Source organism: Pseudorca crassidens, chromosome 1, assembly GCF_039906515.1.
Source record: "Pseudorca crassidens isolate mPseCra1 chromosome 1, mPseCra1.hap1, whole genome shotgun sequence".
NCBI lineage: Eukaryota > Metazoa > Chordata > Mammalia > Artiodactyla > Delphinidae > Pseudorca > Pseudorca crassidens.
Genome location: NC_090296.1, coordinates 151,787,196 through 151,805,416, shown reverse-complemented (window position 1 = coordinate 151,805,416; position 18,221 = coordinate 151,787,196). Strand labels below are relative to the sequence as shown.

General features: G+C 38.1%; 1 protein-coding gene across 9 annotated transcripts in view; it reads left to right on the top strand.

Moving 5' to 3' along the window:
- The window catches only part of TJP1 (tight junction protein 1), a 253,410-nt gene that overhangs the window by 167,467 nt on the left and 67,722 nt on the right, over positions 1-18,221 (top strand). The gene's annotated exons all lie outside the window — the stretch shown is intronic.

The following is an 18,221-nucleotide window of genomic DNA, read 5'->3' as shown; positions in this document are numbered from 1 at the left end:
GAACCCGTGTCCTCTGCATCGGCAGGCGGACTCTCAACCACTGTGCCACCAGGGAAGCCCGAGGTTTAACAATTTTATTGACCTTTTCAAAATACCAGCTTTTCTTTTCATTGATATTTTTTATTTTCTGCTTTGTATTTCACTGATTTCTGCTCTTATTTTAATGTTTCTTCTGCTTACATTGGGTTTAAGTTGCTCTTCTTTTTATGATTTCTTAAGGTAGAAGCTAGATCATTTGGGACCATAGGTGTAATTTGACCGTATCACATTACATTTGTTTTTTCGTAATACCTTCTTAGTTTTTAAATAAGGAAAATAAAATAAGACACTTAAATTAGCTAAAGTACGTTTCTCCTTTCTACAGTTTTGCCTGGTTTTGTCAGTTGTGGGGAAATGTTAGGTTATTTACTACAGAACTTAGGCAAAGTAGGAAAAGATTCTGAATGTTGAGAAAACAGAATCTGATTTTTTGAATGTGTTAAAAGTGTCACACCAACTCATCATGGTAGCTGTAATACTCAGGCAAGTCTGGAACTCCTGTCTAGAAAGAAGGTCAGTGTAAACTCCACTCTGTAGCTGGGCTCTTCTTGTGCTTCGGTTTTCTTTTGCCCTGAGGGAGGGGGGTACTAGCCCAGAAAAATGTCATCAAAAGATACATGGAGATAAGATGAGTATATAGTTCATAATTCTTTGGTTTTCAAACATGTTAACTATTGTGCTGGAAACACAGAGCTGTGTTGCCTCTGGGCCTCATCAGAGAGGGACTATGACAGAATGGAAGTCCTCAACAACCATCCCTCCAGGAATCGTTTTTGAAGGTTTTTAAAAATAGACCTGTCATTGTAAGCCCAGAAACTTATGCCAAAGCATAATTCAGTTGACTTCATTTTCCGAGGCTGCAGAACTATACTTTCAGGTATCTTTCCTTTGGTATTCTGAGTTGTTACAGAATAAAATTTAGACTGTCTAGAGCACTGTCAGCAAACTTTTGCTGTAAAGAACCAGATGATAAATAAATACTTCAGGCCTTGCGGGCCATAAATCTCTGTCACAACTTCTCAACTCTGTAGCTGTATTGCAGAAGCAGCTGTAGAGAGTAGGTTAACAAATGGGTGTGGCTATATTCCAGTAAAACTTTACTTACAACAATGGGCAGCTAGCTGGATTTAGCCTGCAGGCCATAGTTTGCTGACGGCTGATCTAGAGTAGTAGCTCTCAAGGTTTATTGTAAAGAGGAATCAACTGGATCATGCCCAACTACCAGAGATTCTGATTCATTTGGTCTGGGATGGGACCCGTAATATGTATGTTTAAAAATGCATGTTTGAAATGGAGGGCCATGTCCTCTGGCATCACATTTTTAAGAAACGCTGACAAAGGAATGAGAGAAAGTTATTCTCCTTGAGGTGAGCCAAATGAGCTTTTGGAATAGTAGTAAGTGACCGAGATAATTTGAGACTATATGCTTTTGGCAATAACCTGGAGTTACAGATATTGTGTCTTGCCAGATAAGGGCTTAGTGTACTTAGTTATGCCCAGTAAAACTTATTTTCACAGGAGGCCAATCTATTCAACAAAGTCTTAGGAGATCAAATAGCAGCATTGTCTAGTAGCAATATAATGCAAACCACAATGTAATTAAAATTTTCCTAGTCTTCACCTTGAAAAACGTAAAATATGGGTGAATTTTATGATAGATCTCATTTAACTCAGTATATCCAAAATGTTGTCATTTTCAACATGTAATATTTAAAAATTGGTATACCATACTTTGCTTTTTTTCCCCATACTGAGTCTTAAAAAACTGATGTACATCTTGTAATTTCAGCACCTTTCAGGTAAGACTAGCCACATTTTAAGTGCTCAGTAGTTGTGTGTATAGTGGCTGTAGTATTGGCAAGTGCAGGTCTGCAGCTTGAGATGGTAGTTGCATCCAGAGGGTCTTGTGTTCCACCCCTCCCACCCATTACATACCCACAACTTTCTTCAGTTTCAGATGTTCTCCCTTAGAAAATGCACATATTTTTATAATTCTTTGAGAAATGAATACTCAAGAATGAGTTGGTCATCTCTATTTTTCTATTTTTTGAAAAAAATTACATGAAAGATTAAGTGAATATTTCTGTATTAAAGAATTAAAGGATTGAGAGAAGTTAGAGGCTTGGCCAAGATGGCAGAGTAGGAAGACCCTGAGCTCACCTCTTTTCACGGGTACACCAAAATTAACAACTGTTTACGGAGCAATTATTGATGAGCAAGACTGGAGGCATAAAGATCTACAGCTAAAGATAGTAAGAAGGAACCACAGTGAGATGGGTAGGACGGGTGGAGTCATGGTCAAGACCCATACCCCCAGGTAGGTGACCCACAGATGGGAGGATAATTACAATTGCAGAGGTTCTCCCCAAGGAGTGAGGGGTCTGAGCCCCACATCAGGCTCCCCAGCCCAGGGGTCCTGCACCGGGAAGACGTGTCCCCAGAATGTTTGGCTTTGAAGGCCAGCAGGGCTCACTTTCTGAAGACCCAGAGGACTATGAGAAATAGACACTCCACTCTTAAAGGGTGCACATAAAATTTCACATCCTCTGGGACCCAAGGCAGAAGCAGTAATTTGAAAGGAACCTGTATCAGACCCATCATCTGATCTTGGAGAGCCTCCTAGAGAGGCAGGAGACAACTGGAGTGCACCCGAGGAACGTAGACATTGGCAGCAGACATTAGGGGAGCTCATTCTACCACATGGACACTGGTGCTGGCAAGAGTCATTGTGGAACCCTCCCTCTAGCTCATCAGCACCAGGACCCACAGGGCCCTGCAGTCAGACACCCTAGGACCTGGCTTCACCCACTTGTGAGTTGGCACTAGCCCTGGGGCCAGCTTCACACACCAGTGGGCATGCACCAGTCCCAGCACCCCCTGGGCCTCAGCCCCATTCACCAGTGGTTCCACACCAGCTCTGGGACTCCTGGGCTCTGCAGCCAGAGACCCCAGGACCTGCCTTTGCCCACCAGTTGGCCAATACTAGCCCTAGAACCTGGCTTCACTCACTGGTGGGTGGGCATGAGCCCCGGGATCCCCTGGGCCCCATCCCCACCCACCGTGTGACACCAGCCCCAGGACTCCTTGGACCCCTCAGAATGGCTATCATCAAAAAGTCTACAAATAACAAGTGTTGGTGAGGATGTGGAGAAATTTGGGAACCCTAGTACACTGGTGAGAATGTAAATTAGGGCAGGCACTATGGAAAAGAGTATGGAGGTTCCTCAAAAAACTAAAAATAGAACTGCCATATGATCAGGCAGTTCCACTTCTGGGTATATATTCGAAGAAAACAAAAACACTAATTTGTAAAGATACATGCACCCCAGTGTTCATAGCAGCATTATTTACAATAACCAAGATATGAAAGCAACCTAAGTGTTGATCAACAGATGAATGGATAAAGAAGATGTGGTAAATGTCATGAAGAACCTAGGGGTAAGGCAGGAATAAAGACGCAGACCTCCTAGAGAACGGACTTGAGGTTATGGGGAGGGGGAGGGGTGAGCTGTGACGGGGCGAGAGAGAGTCATGGACATATACACACTAACAAACGTAGTAAGGTAGATAGCTAGTGGGAAGCAGCCGCATGGCACAGGGATATTGGCTCGGTGCTTTGTGACAGCCTGGAGGGGTGGGATAGGGAGGGTGGGAGGGAGGGAGACGCAAGAGGGAAGAGATATGGGAACATATGTATATGTATAACTGATTCACTTTGTTATAAAGCAGAGACTAACACACCATTGTAAAGCAATTATACCCCAATAAAGATGTTAAAAAAAAAAAAGATGTGGTACATATATATATAATGGAATATTACTCAGCCATATAGAATAATAAAATAAGGTCATTTGCAGCAACATGGGTGGACCTAGAGGGTATTATGCTTATTAGACAGAAAAAGACAATGTATGTTATCATGGATATGCAGAATCTAAAAAAATAAACTAGTGAATATAACAAAAAAGAAACAGACTCACAGATATAGAGAACAAACTAGTAGTTACCAGTGGGGAGAGGGAAGGGGGGAGGTTCAGGATAGGGGTAGGGGTTTAAGAGATACAAACTACTATTTATAAAATAAATAAGCTACAGGGATATATTATATAGGACAGGGGAATATAACCAATACTTTATAGTAACTATAAAAGGAGTATAATGTATAAAAACTTGTATCACTATGTTGTATACCTGAAACTAATATTGTATTATAAATCAACTATACTAAACAATATGTTGTACACTTAAAACTAAAAAAAAAAAAATCAAATGGTGAAAGTATGTTGAAAGCAAGGAATCTAGTTAAGAGATCATCTAAGGGCAAGCAGCTAAGTGTTTCAAATAGGGAGGGGATTCAATAGGAAGTAAACTTGGAACAAGGGTGCCAAGACAATGCAGTGAGGGAAAGAGTAGTCTTAACCGATGGTACTGGGACAACTGGTCAACAGCGTGGAAAGTAATGAATTTTGACTCCTACTTCACACCAAGAACAAAAATTAACCTAAGATGGATCATAGACCTAAATGTAAGTGCTAAAACTGTAAAACACAGGAATAAATCTTTATGACCTTGGGTTGGGCAATGGTTTCTTAGATACAATCTTGAAAATAAAAGCAACAGAAGAGAAAACAGGTAAAATTGGACCACATCAAAATTTAAAACTTTTGTGTTTCAAAGGAAACCAAGAAACTCTCAACAAGAAAGTGAAAGGATAACCCACAGAATGAGAAAGTATTTGCAAGTTACATATCTGATAAGGGACTTGTATCCAGAATATAGAAATTTAGTAGTAAAAAAGCAAATAATTCAGTTTTTTAAATGGACTGAAGATTTGAAAAACATTTCTCCAAAGATGATACAGAACTGTTTAATAAACGTATGAAAAGATGCTCAACAGTACTGACCATCAGGGAAATATATGTCAAAAACGACAGTGAGATACCCTGTCACACCCTCTAGAATGGCTGTAATCACAAAAGCAGGCAATAATAGGTGTTGATGAGGATGTGGATGTTGGCTGGTGGAGCCAACTGTGGTAAACTAAGTAAGGTATTTCTCAAAAGGTAAACATATGTAGAATTACCACATGGCCCAGCAGTTCCACTCGTAGGCATATACCCAAGAGAAGTGGAGACAAATACCGACATAATAACTTATTAAACATGGTTGTTCATAGCAACATGACTCATGATAGCCTGAAAGTGTAAAGAACCCACATGCCCATTAACTGATGAATGATGAATAAGCAAAATGTGGTATATCCATATAATGGAATATTGTTCAACAGTGAAAAGAAATGAAGTACTGATACATGCCGTAACATGGATGAACCTTGAAAACGTTACCCTAACTCGAAGAAGGCAGTCACAAAGGACCATTATTGTATAATTCCATTTGTATGAAATGGTCAGAACAGGTGAATAGACAGAAAGATTAGTGGTTTTTAGGATGCGGGAATTCAGGGATGATGGCTAAAGGGTAGGGAATTTCATTTCAGGGTGATGAAAATTTTATGCAGTTGATTGTGATGATGGTTGCACAACTCTGAACACACAAAAAACATAGAATTGTACATTTTGAAGAGTGAATTTACGATAGGTAATTTACATGTCAATAAAGCTATTCTAAGAAAAGGGGCCAGGGAAGGGGAATCCTACATATCTGTTTTGTAGCTCCAGGCAAGTGTATGGTGGGTAGAAGGTAAGCGTGTAAGCTAAGCTAGGCTTGTTTTATCTGGTTGAAGGCCATTGTGTACATTTATAGAGTGTATTATGAATGTTTCAAATCCTTTATTTTATTTAATTCTCTGTGAAATAGGGGTTAATAACCACATGGAATAAACTGAGTCTCAGAAAGGTCTAGTGAAATGTCCCAAAGAGGTACATCTTGAACGCAGGTCTCTGGACTCATCATATAATGCTCTTTTCACTTACATGTAAAATTTAATTTTAAATATTAGAAATACTTATGGAATATAATATCTGAAATTCAGAACTCGTAATTCTACCACATAAACTACATATATATGTAATAAAATTAATAAAAAGTAGTGACCTTGTTAAGGAAGGAGCCAGAATTTTGGCTTTTTGTCTGTTTTTTTTTCTGTTTGTTTTTTTTAAGTTTAGAACATTGGTGGTGAGGTCAGTTTTTTGGCGAAAATGACAGTTTGGAGAAGGGCAATTGGAGGTGTCCTTTAAGAAGCTGGGAATAGGAAAGTGGAATAAGAATTAGAAATGAAAGCTATAATTTTGGAAACAGAGCCACAAGAGCGAGTAACCAACGGGCTGATGAAGGACGCAGAGGTAAAAAAGAACCAGTCTAACAGTCGTAGACATTTAAACAACATTTTGAGAACTACCAAGGTACAGTGGAAAAACTGTAGGGGTCTTGTGACTTCTGAACTAGTTTGGGCTTACCACTAACTGATTTTGAACAGGCCTTTCAGATCTCTTGGGACCTCATAGAATTAAAATGTTACCAGAGGTGATAAAATCCTAATCTCTCTGACCAAGTCCACAGAGAAGTCCTACATAAGGTCTAGTTGGCAGGTAGTGGAGTGGCACATAGGATTCCAGGCCTTCTGAGTTCATTTGTAGAAAGGAAGTTGAACAAATGATTGCCGAGGAACCATTTGAAAAAATTGGATCCATTCATTTAAAAAATTTGTGATCGCCGTGTTCACTGTGAAAACACATGACTAGAACAGTTTCCATAGAATGTTGAGGGTAGATTGGGAGAAGAAGGGGAGAGGAGTCAAACTACAAAAACTATAGGAGTAAAACTGTATAAGGTGAGAAAAGTTAGAATTAAGTTAGTTGGTTGTAGAAATTTGGCATGAAAAACAGGAGAAAAAAAGGCAGCGGGGAGAATCTTTAACTAGAGAATTGGGCATATTTGAAGGAAACAGAAAAATCTTTGGAGGAGAGGTTATTCATATTATGCAGTTATATTTCTGCAAATGAATCAACAGTCAACCTTCAGGAATTTTTTTCCCTTTGTAAAAAATCTTTTAAGGAATCAAGAAATACTATAACAGATAAGTGGGCAAACCTTTTCTGTAAAAGGTCAGATAGTAAATAGTTTCAGCTTTGTTAACCATATGTTCCCTGTTGCAAGTACTCAGTGCAAAAGCAGTTACAATGAAATGTAAAGGAATGGGCATGGCTAGTGTCCAGTGAAACTGGGCAAATAACTGAACAGATTCCAGGCCTCTTGTTTATCATAAACTCAGTTTCACTACCAGGCACAGGTAGAAATACATATTATTGTTGCTTATGGCTGCCTGTGATGTCGAAAGGACAAAATATGATGAAAGTAAAATTCTTTGATGCATTTAATTCCATCCAAAAGCTATAATCGTGTGTGTGTGCACATACAGGTCAATGAGATCATATTATACTGCTTTAAACTACTTTTCCCATCACCATAATAAAAACCATTATCTTGGACATTTTCTCATGTAAACATATAAAAATCAACTACATTTTGACACACCTACAATTTTCTTATGGTAAAGATATATGAGAAAAATGGATTATTTTCCATTTCTTTTGAAAATCCCTCTGAAAAGCACCATGTTAGTCTTTTGTAAATCCAGTACAGAGCATACGATTGCCTCAATAATAATAATTCTACTACTGTCAATTTTGATTACTGGAAACAGTGTTAAAATTTTTTAACTATTCCTCTATTCTATCCTGTTCCTCTCCCCATTTAAAGAAATGGTTTTACTCTGTGTAGACCATATAGCTATTATATAATTTAACCTTTCTCCCTTTAATCCACATTTAATCCTGTAAGTAGGTGTATATTTAATGCTGTAAGTAGGTGTATATTTAATGCTTATCACCAGTCCTTTCCATGTGCCTCTTGTCATTTTGATTGTCAGAAAGTTATTTTCTATTAGGAAAGGATCATGAAAAACAGTGTTCCCTGTGTTTTTCTTATATGTTTATTAGCTTTTCTGTGCCCTTTTATACTTGAAGATTAGCTTTACTGGATATAAAATCCATGGCTCCTTGTTTCCCTTAAGTATCTTAACGATGTTATTTTTGGCATAATGTGTTGCTACCCAAGTGTGATGATAATCTAATTTATATTTCTTTTAAAATTATAGCTCTTTTTGCCTAGATGCCAAAGAATCTTCTGCCTTAAAATCTACTCATTTTATTTGAATATATTTTGGCATTTCCTCTGAATTGATATTCTCAGGTATCTACAGTGATTTGTGTCCTTTGAGTATACAGTTTCAATTATATATATAAATATATGGAAGGATATATAAAATACATATATCAGGAAAGTTCTTTATTTAATTTTAGTTTTACTATTTTTTTTCTCCTACTTCAATTTAGTCTTCAGGTATTCCTACTATCCGTATGTTGTATCTCTTGCCTGTCTTCATTATTTGTAATTTTCTCTCAAATCCTTTTTAAAAAATCTCCTGAAACATTTCTTTTTTGTTTTATAAAAGATTTATCTTTTTTACTTTCTGTTTCTTTCATGGTATTATGTTTATTTGTGTTCCTGTCTAAAATGGCTTTTTAAAATTTCTAATTAACTCTTGAATTCTGTCAGCCTCATTTCTGAATTCTTAAAATTCTTTTTTTTCATTTTTTGAGTTTTTGAGTTTTATTTTTTATACATCAGGTTATTAGTTATCTGTTTATACATATTAGTGTATACATGTCAATCCCAATCTCCCAATTCATCCCACCACCACCACCACCACTTTCCCCCCTTGCTGTCCATATGTTTGTTCTCTACATCTGTGTCTCTATTTCTGCCCTGCAAACCAGTTTATCTGTACCATTTTATTAGATTCCACATATATGCGTTAATATACGATATTTGTTTTTCTCTTTCTGACTTACTTCACTCTGTATGACAGTCTCTAGATCCATCCACATCTCTACAAATGACCCAATTTCATTCCTTTTTATGGCTGAGTAATATTCCATTGTCTATATGTACCACATCTTCTTTATCCATTCGTCTGTTAATGGGCATTTAGGTTGTTTCCATGACCTGGCTATTGTAAATAGTGCTGCAGTGAACATTGGGGTGCATGTGTCTTTTTGAATTTTGGTTTTCTCTGGGTATATGCCCAGTAGTGGGATGGCTGGGTCATACGGTAATTCTATTTTAGCTTTTTAAGGAATGTCCATACTGTTCTCCATAGTGGTTGTATCAATTTACATTCCCACCAACAGTCCAAGAGGGTTCCCTGTTCTCCACACCCTCTCCAGCATTTGTTGTTTGTAGATTTTCTTATGATGCCCGTTCTAACTGGTGTGAGGTGATACCTCATTGTAGTTTAGACTTGCATTTCTTAATAATTAGTGATGTTGAGCAGCTTTTCACATGCTTCTTGGCCATCTGTATGTCTTCTTTGGAGAAATGTCTATTTAGGTCTTCTCCCCATTTCTTGATTGGGTTGTTTGTTTTTTTAATATTGAGCTTCATTAGCTGTTTATATATTTTGGAGATTAATCCTTTGTCCGTTGATTCGTTGGCAAATATTTTCTCCCATTCTGAGGGTTGTCTTTTCATCTTGTTTGTAGTTTCCTTTGCTTTGCAAAAGCTTTGAAGTTTCATTAGGTCCCATTTGTTTATTTTTGTTTTTATTTCTGTTACTCTAGGAGGTGGATCAAAAAAGATCTTGCTGTGATTTATGTCAAAGAGAGTTCTTCCTATGTTTTCCTCTAAGAGTTTTATAGTGTCCAGTCTTACATTTAGGTCTCTAATCCATTTTTAGTTTATTTTTGTATATGGTGTTAGGGAGTGTCCTAATTTCATTCTTTTACATGTAGCTGTCCAGTTTTCCCAGCACCACTTATTGAAGAGGCTGTCTTTTCTCCATTGTATATCCTTGCCTCCTTTGTCATAGATTAGTTGACCATAGGTGCATGGGTTTATCTCTGGGCTTTCTATCCTATTCCACTGATCTATATTTCTGTTTTTTTGCCAGTACCATATTGTATTTTTTTTTAATTTTTAAATTTTATTTAATTTATTTATTTATGGCTGTGTTGGGTCTTCATTGCTGCGTGAGGGCTTTCTCTAGTTGTGGCGAGTGGGGGCCACTCTTCGTTGCAGTGCACGGGCTTCTCGTTGCGGTGGCTTCTCTTGTTGTGGAGCATGGGCTCGAGGTGTGCGGGCTCAGTAGCTGTGGCTCGCGGGCTCTAGAGTGCAGGCTCTGTAGTTGTGGCGCGCATCGGCTTAGTTGCTCCTTAGCATGTGGGATCTTCCTGGACCAGGGCTCGAACCCGTGTCCCCTGCAATGGCAGGTGGATTCTTAACCACTGTGCCACCAGGGAAGCCCCCATATTATCTTGATTACTGTAGCTTTGTAGTATAGTCTGAAGTCAGGGAGTCTGATTCCTCCAGCTCTGATTTTTTTCCTCAAGACTGCTTTGGCTCTTCGGGGTCTTTTGTGTCTACATACAAATTTTAAGATTTTTTGTTCTAGTTCTGTAAAAAATGCCACTGGTAATTTGATAGGGATTGCATTGAATCTGTGGATTGCTTTGGGTAGTATAGTCATTTTCACAATATTGATTCTTCCAGTCCAAGAACATGGTGTATCTCTCTATCTGTTTGTGTCATCTTTGATTTCTTTCATCAGTGTGTTACAGTTTTCTGAGTACAGGTATTTTACCTCCTTAGGTAGGTTTATTCCTAGGTATTTTATTCTTTTTGTTGCAATGGTGAATGGGATTGTTTCCTTAATTTCTCTTTCTAATCTTTTGTTGTTAGTGTATAGAAATGCAAGAGATTTCTGTACATTAATTTTGTATCCTGCAACTTTACCAAATTCATTGATTAGCTCTAGTAGTTTTCTGGTGGCATCTTTAGGATTCTCTATGTATAGTATCATGTCATCTGCAAACAGTGACAGTTTTACTTCTTCTTTTCCAATTTGTATTGCTTTTCTTTCTTTTTCTTCTCTGATTGCCATGGGTAAGACTTCCAAAACTGTTGAATAATAGTGGCGAGAGTGGACATCCTTGTCTTGTTCCTGATCTAGAGGAAATGATTTCAGTTTTTCACCATTGAGAATGATGTTTGCTGTGAGTTTGTCGTATATGGCCTTTATTATGTTGAGGTAGGTTCCCTCTATACCCACTTTTTGGAGTGTTTTTTATCATAAATGGGTGTTGAATTTTGTCAGAAGCTTTCTCTGCATCTATTGAGATGATCATATGGTTTTTATTCTTCAGTTTGTTCATATGGTGTATCACATTGATTGATTTGCATATATTGAAGAATCCTTGCATCCCTGGGATAAATCCACCTTGATCATGGTATATGATCCTGTTTGCTAGTATTTTGTTGAGAAGTTTTGCGTCTATATTCATCAGTGATATTTGTCTATAATTTTCTTTCTTTGTGGTATCTTTGTCTGGTTTTGGTATAAGGGTGATGGTGGCCTCATAGAATGAGTTTGGGAGTGTTCCTTCCTCTGCAATTTTTTGGAAGAGTTTGAGAAGAATGGGTGTTAGCTCTTCTCTAAATGTTTGATAGAATTCATTTGTGAAGACGTCTGGTCCTGGACTTTTGTTTGTTGGAAGATTTTTAATCACGGTTTCAATTTCATTACTTGTGATTGGTCTGTTCATATTTTCTATTTTGTCCTGGTTCAGTCTTGGAAGGTTATACCTTTCTAAGAATTTGTCTATTTCTTCCAGGTTGTCCATTTTATTGGCATAGAGTTGCTTGTAGTACTCTCTTGGGATGCTTTGTATTTCTGCAGAATCTGTTGTAACTTTTCCTTTTTCATTTCTAATTTTATTGATTTGAGTCCTCTCCCTCTTTTTCTTGATGAGTCTGGCTAAAGGTTTATCAATTTTGTTTATCTTCTCAAAGAACCAGCTTTTAGTTTTATTGATCTTTGCTCTTGTTTTCTTTGTTTCTATTTCATTTATTTCTGATCTGATCTTTATGATTTCTTTCCTTCTGGTAACTTTTGGTTTTGTTTGTTTTTCTTTCTCTAGTTCCTTTAAGTGTAGGGTTAGGTTGTTTATTTGAGATGTTTCTTGTTTCTTGAGGTAGGCTTGTATAGCTATAAACTTCCCTCTTAGAACTGCTTTTGCTGCATCCCATAGGTTGTGGATTGTCGTGTTTTCATTGTCATTTGTCTCGAGGTATTTTTTGATTTTCTCTTTTGATTTCTTCAGTGATCTCTTTGTTATTTAATAACGTATTGTTTAGCCTCCACGTGTTTGTGTTTTTTATGTTTTTTTCCCCTTGTAATTCTTTTCTAATCTCATAGTGTTGTGGTCAGAAAAGATGCTTGATATGATTTCAATATTCTTAAATTTACTGAGGCTTGATTTGTGACCCAAGATGTGATCTATCCTGGAGAATGTTCCGTGCGCACTTGAGAAGAAAGTGTAATCTGCTGTTTTTGGATGGAATATCCTATAAATATCAATTAAATCTATTTGGTCTACTGTGTCATTTAAAGCTTCTGTTTCCTTATTTATTTTCATTTTGGATGATCTGTCCATTGGTGTGAGGTCTTAAAGTCCCCCACTATTATTGTGTTACTGTCGATTTCCTCTTTTATAGCTGTTAGCAGTTGCCTTATGTATTGAGGTGCTCCTATGTTGGGTGCATATATATTTTTAATTGTTATATCTTCTTCTTGGATTGATCCCTTGATCATTATGTAGTGTCTCTTCTTGTTTCTTGTAACATTCTTTATTTTAAAGTCTGTTTTATCTGATATGAGTATTGCTACTCCAGCTTTCTTTTTTTTCACTTCAGTTATTGTATTGTTCATCTCTGTTCTTTAATTCTTCCAGGTGTTTGTTCTTTAATTCTTCTAGGTCTTTGTCAGACATTTCTTGCATCTTCTCGATCTTTGCCACCAGTCTTTTTCTGAGGTTCTGGATCATCTTCACTGTCATTATTCTGAATTCTTTTTCTGGAAGGTTGCCTATCTCCACTTCATTTAGTTGTTTTTATGGTGTTTTATCTTGTTCCTTCATCTGGTACAAAGTCCTCTGCCTTTTCATTTTGTCTATCTTTCTGTGATTGTCTAAAATTCTTATTTATATTCTTTCATGTCCTGTGTATTTTTGTAATGCCTTTTCACTTGTTTTATAATAGTAACAGTTTTGATCCTTTATTTTTCTTTTTTTGAGTACTCTTTTTGGCATGCTTTCATTTTCCGTAGGGATATTCTGCTACTCATTGTGTTCTATAGTAATTTTCTAAGGGATTTGATCATAATCCCTTTTTTGCTCAATTTTATGGGAAATTACCTTTCTTGAGTTTCTAGAAATTGGCTTAGTTTTCTTGTATGTGTGCATGCACTAAAGAAACATAACTGCTGCTTTCTGACATTTCCTAGGCTCATGCCTTTTGTACCCTTTCATCTTTTGCTGTTCTGTCCCTCTCTAGTCTGAATCCACTGGCAGGTCTGTGTTGAGAATTCCTAGGGGTTACACTGCTCTAGCCCATTCACGCCCTACTGCAGGCTCCTTGCTCTCACTGACAACTGGAGAGGCAAAATCCCTCCCAGTTTCAGCTGTTGTTCTAAAATTGCCTTGCCGTTCTTTCCAGTAAATACCTGTTAGTTATTTGGGAGGTTCTTCAGGTCTAAGGTGTGTCAGATGCCTTGTGGCTTTCTTTCCAAGTAGGTTTTGGGAACACACAAGTCTCATAGGTGTTGCTCATCCCTATCTGCTTCCTCAGGAGGGTACATTGGTTGCCTGTGGGTTTTTTTTTTTTTGCTGTATATACGGTTTTTGGTTTGCTGTATAGTTGCCCTGCTTGTTTTTATTTGGAAATTCAAGAAATTCCAAATCCACGCTACTACTCTGGCTGCTAATGAGGTTTTAGTGCTCAAATTAGTGTGAGTTTTAAAAGACAACTCTATAAAGGGAAACTGAGTTAAAATTAAATTGAATAATTAGCTAGATACTTGTTTTAGTGCCCTAACATTGATGAGCCACTTTGTGTTAGGCCCTTGCAGGGTTGTACTCAGGTGGGATATGTAGAAGAATATGTAAACCCCTCCCAAACGAACCTCTGATACCCAGGCTATTTACAGTGCTGTGTGTTAAGTAGCAGAAGTGTGTCTATGTGGCCGGAGAGCCTACAGGATGGGCCACTTGTGCCTATGAAAAGCTAGGTTGGTTTTATGAAGGAGGTGTCGTTGAACCTGGATGTTGAAGGGTGTGATGCTAAAGGAGTCCTAGGCAGAGAAGAAATGTGAAAGCTTGGAACTTGATGATGCATGGCATGGTTAAGCAGGGGTCAGTAGTTAAGTGTGTTTAGGGTAAAGACTGGGGTGCTGGGAAGCAAGTTGGTGTTGCATTTCAGGATATTGCATGTTAAGGAACTTGGACCTCTGGGCAATGGAATGACAGAATTGGGTTTGTTTTAGAATAATAATCCTTTGAACACGATGGAGGGTAAATTGTAGTGCAGTGGAGGTAAGAAATCTGTTGAAAAGGCCAAAAATAGGACCGTGTGGAGATCTAAGCCTAAAAAGGTTTTGGAGAGAAACCTTCCCTAAGAGGGAAGGGAAAGTGTGAGATAGTCGAACCTTTTATAGTTTTTGATGATCACCCTGGTCTTAAATTCACAAAGCTTTTAAGGCTAGGGTTCTCAGCCCTGGCTGCCCATTAGAATCACTTAGGAGATTTTTTTTTTTTTAAACGCCTGCCATCTGCCCTCCTCCAGTTTTATTTAATGGTTGTGGGGTGGGGGGTTTGGAAATCATCAAGCAGTTTTGAGACTGATCCCAAATGATTTTCATCTGTAGACAGGGTTGGGAATTACAGACTTCCTGGGTAGTCATTAAATGAACTGCAGCCAGTGCTGATCCAGCAGGATGACATGCCCCACAGAGTGCTGGCACTGCATGGAAGCAGTATGTTCTGCCTGGGTTTGATGCCTGGCTCATGCAGCCAAGACTGTACTTACTTGTTCACAAGCAAATCTTAGGAAGTATCTACTCACCTCCGCCTTCCTTATTGAAAGGTCCTTATGTTTTTGGCATTTAATTTTTTTTTTTTTTTTTGCGGTACGCGGGCCTCTCACTGTTGTGGCCTCTCCCGCCGTGGAGCCCAGGCTCCGGACGCGCAGGCTCAGCGGCCATGGCTCACGGGCCCAGCCGCTATGGCTCACGGGCCCAGCCGCTCCACGGCACGTGGGATCCTCCCGGACCGGGGCACGAACCCGTGTCCGCTGCATCGGCAGGCAGACTCCCAACCACTGCGCCACCAGGGAAGCCCTCTTTAATATTTTTGTATTATGTTTTTAATTTTTAAATAAAAGAATTATCAAGCAAGATATAAATGCACAGTTTAAAAGTATACAGAATAAAAGATTAGTGCTAGCCTCCTCCAAGGATGGAAAAAGAGCCAGAGAATAACACACCCCTCCCCAAACTGCCTTGGAGGTAACCCTTGGGTGTTTTAGGTTTTTTCCAGTATTTGCAGTTACAATCTGCAGTGAATAACTATGTACCTATGTATTTTCTTATTTTTGGAGCTGTATATGTAATCTTCAGTGTACATTGCTAGAAACTGGTTCACTCTGTTGAAAGATAAAGTGCTTTTGAGGACTTCCCTGGTGGCCCATTGGTTAAGTAGCCACCTTCCAACGCACGGGACATGGGTTGGGTTTGATCCCTAGTCGGGGAACTAAGATCCCACAGGCTGTGCCGCAACTGCTTGAGCCCCTGTGCCACAACTAGAGAGCCCGTGTGCCACAACAACAGAGCCCACGCTCTGGAGCCCGCGTGCCACAACTAAGACGCAGCCAAAAATACAAATAAGTAAATGCATACATACATACATACATAAATGCTTTTGTAATTTTGTTAGGATTGCCAAATTCCTCTCCTAAAGAATTGTAGCAGTTTGCATGCCCATTAGCAGTGGTGCCTATTTTTCTACAGCCGCCTCAACAAAATGTGTTGTTGTGTGGTTTTAATTTGCGTTTCTTATGAGTTTTAACATTTCATATCTTTTGTAAATTGCTTCGTTGGGTTTTTTGTTTGTTTTGGGTTTTTTTTTGTTTTGTTCTTTTTTCAGTGGTTTTTAATATCAATGTATGGGCTGAGGACCCCAAAAGACCTCTGAAGTCTTTTTATGCTTAGGACGAACTATTTTCATAACAGCACAGAAATGTTATTTGTCTTTTTCACTGTGTTGATAGTTGTAGTGAAGGTACAAAAGCAGTGGTATGAGGTAAAACTGGCCTCATAGCCCCAAACCATCCTAATAGTTCCTGGACTTACTCAGAGTTTATAAGAACAATCCCAGTTTTGCTGCAGAATAACTCAAAGCAGTAAAAATTACTAATTTTACCACATGTCAGCTTTTGAATAGACATTTAACAAATAATCTGTATATTGAAATGGGAAATATGCATAAGGTATTTCTGCTTTATACTGAAGTACTTGCATGATTGTTTGAATTGGAAGCTCAACCAGCTGTGTATTTGTGTGTGTAACACCACTTTCACTTGAAGGAATGGTTATCCAGACTGGAATATTTGACAAACATTTTTCTCAAGTGATGAGTACCTGTTGCTTCAAGGAAAACAACTCTGATAATAGTTGTTGCCAATGAAGAAAATTGAATTTTAAAACAGAAATTAAAATTTGGAAAACATTTATCTGCCACCATGAGATGAGCTCAGTACTTTTCACTACTTAAAGACTTTGATTGCATTGGTGGTGATATTAATTAAAGTATGATTTTTAAAAAATATTGTATAGTGAAATGTGTCATCATTTGAAAGATTTACCTAAATATTTTCCAAATGACCAAGAAATGTATTATAAAATCACATTGGATAAAATAATCCATTCAAAGTGCAAAATAGGCCAGTGGATGGGTATTCATGTAACAGAGTAAGTACAAAAAGTCCACTGATACGGTTTTAGGTTGCACATTGTAGCCACCCATTAAGAAACTATCACTTACCGATATAAAATCAAACAGGAGTATCCATAATCATCTAAAAGGTTTACTAAAATCACTCTTCTCCTTTTCAACTATGTGTGTGGGTAAGGTTCTTCATGTACTTTAACATAAAATGAAATATTAAAACAGATTGAAAGTATTTTCTTGAATTTTTCTTTCCCTTGGTCGTGAATGTTGGATTTTGTCAAAGGCCTTTCCAGGGTCTATGGATATAATCTCTGAATTTTTTTCTCTACGTTTATTAATAGGGTCTCCGATATAGTGGCCTTCCTAATACAACAGTCTTGGAAATAAATCACCTTGTCATGGAATATTTGTATGGTGTTGGCCTTTATAAATGATGTTAGGCTTTAGTATTTGGAGGGGGGCTCTGTCTTTTTAAAATTAATTAATTTGTTTTTTTAAATTTTTGGCTGTGATGGGTCTTTGTTGCTGCTTGTGGGCTTTCTCTAGTTGCAGTAAGCAGGGGCTACTCTTGTTGCGGTGCTTGGGCTTCTCATTGTGGTGGCTTCTCTTGTTGCGGAGCATGGGCTCTAGGCGTGCGGTCTTCAGTAGTTATGGTGTGTGGGCTCTAGAGCACAGGCTCAGTAGTTGTGGTGCACGGGCTTAGTTGCTCCGTGGCATGTGAGATCTTCCCAGACCAGGGCTCGAACCCGTGTCCCCTGCATTGGCAGGTGGGTTCTTAACCACTGTGCCACCAGGGAAGCCCTGTCTTTATCATGGATAGTCATGATCAGATTTAGATATCAATATTATAATTGCTTCTTGAAAAGAGTTAGAAGCTTTCCTTCATTTTAGGATGCTCTGGAACAATTTATGGAGCATTGAGGCTATCTGGATATTGATGTTTTGGTAGAATTCCCTGTGAAATCATCTGTGCCTGGTGTTTTTTGTGGGATAATTCCCTCATAACTATCTCTGTTTCCTCTTCAGCGATGGGGTTGCTTAAGTCTTTATTTCTAATAGAGTCAATTTCAATAATCTGTATTTCCCTATAAAATTATCTGTTTTATCTAAGTTTTCAAATTTATTTGAACTTGTTCTGTAGTCTCAAGTTTTCTAATTGTGTGCTAATAGTTTTCTTTCTAATCATTTCTTTATTTTTGAAATTTTAGGCCTACTTCTAGCTATTTTGAGATTTGCATATTCTCTGGTTTTGAGCTATATTAAGGCTATGGTTTTGTGTAGTGATCTGTTTTGTATTATTTTGGAGACACAGCTTCAGGCAGT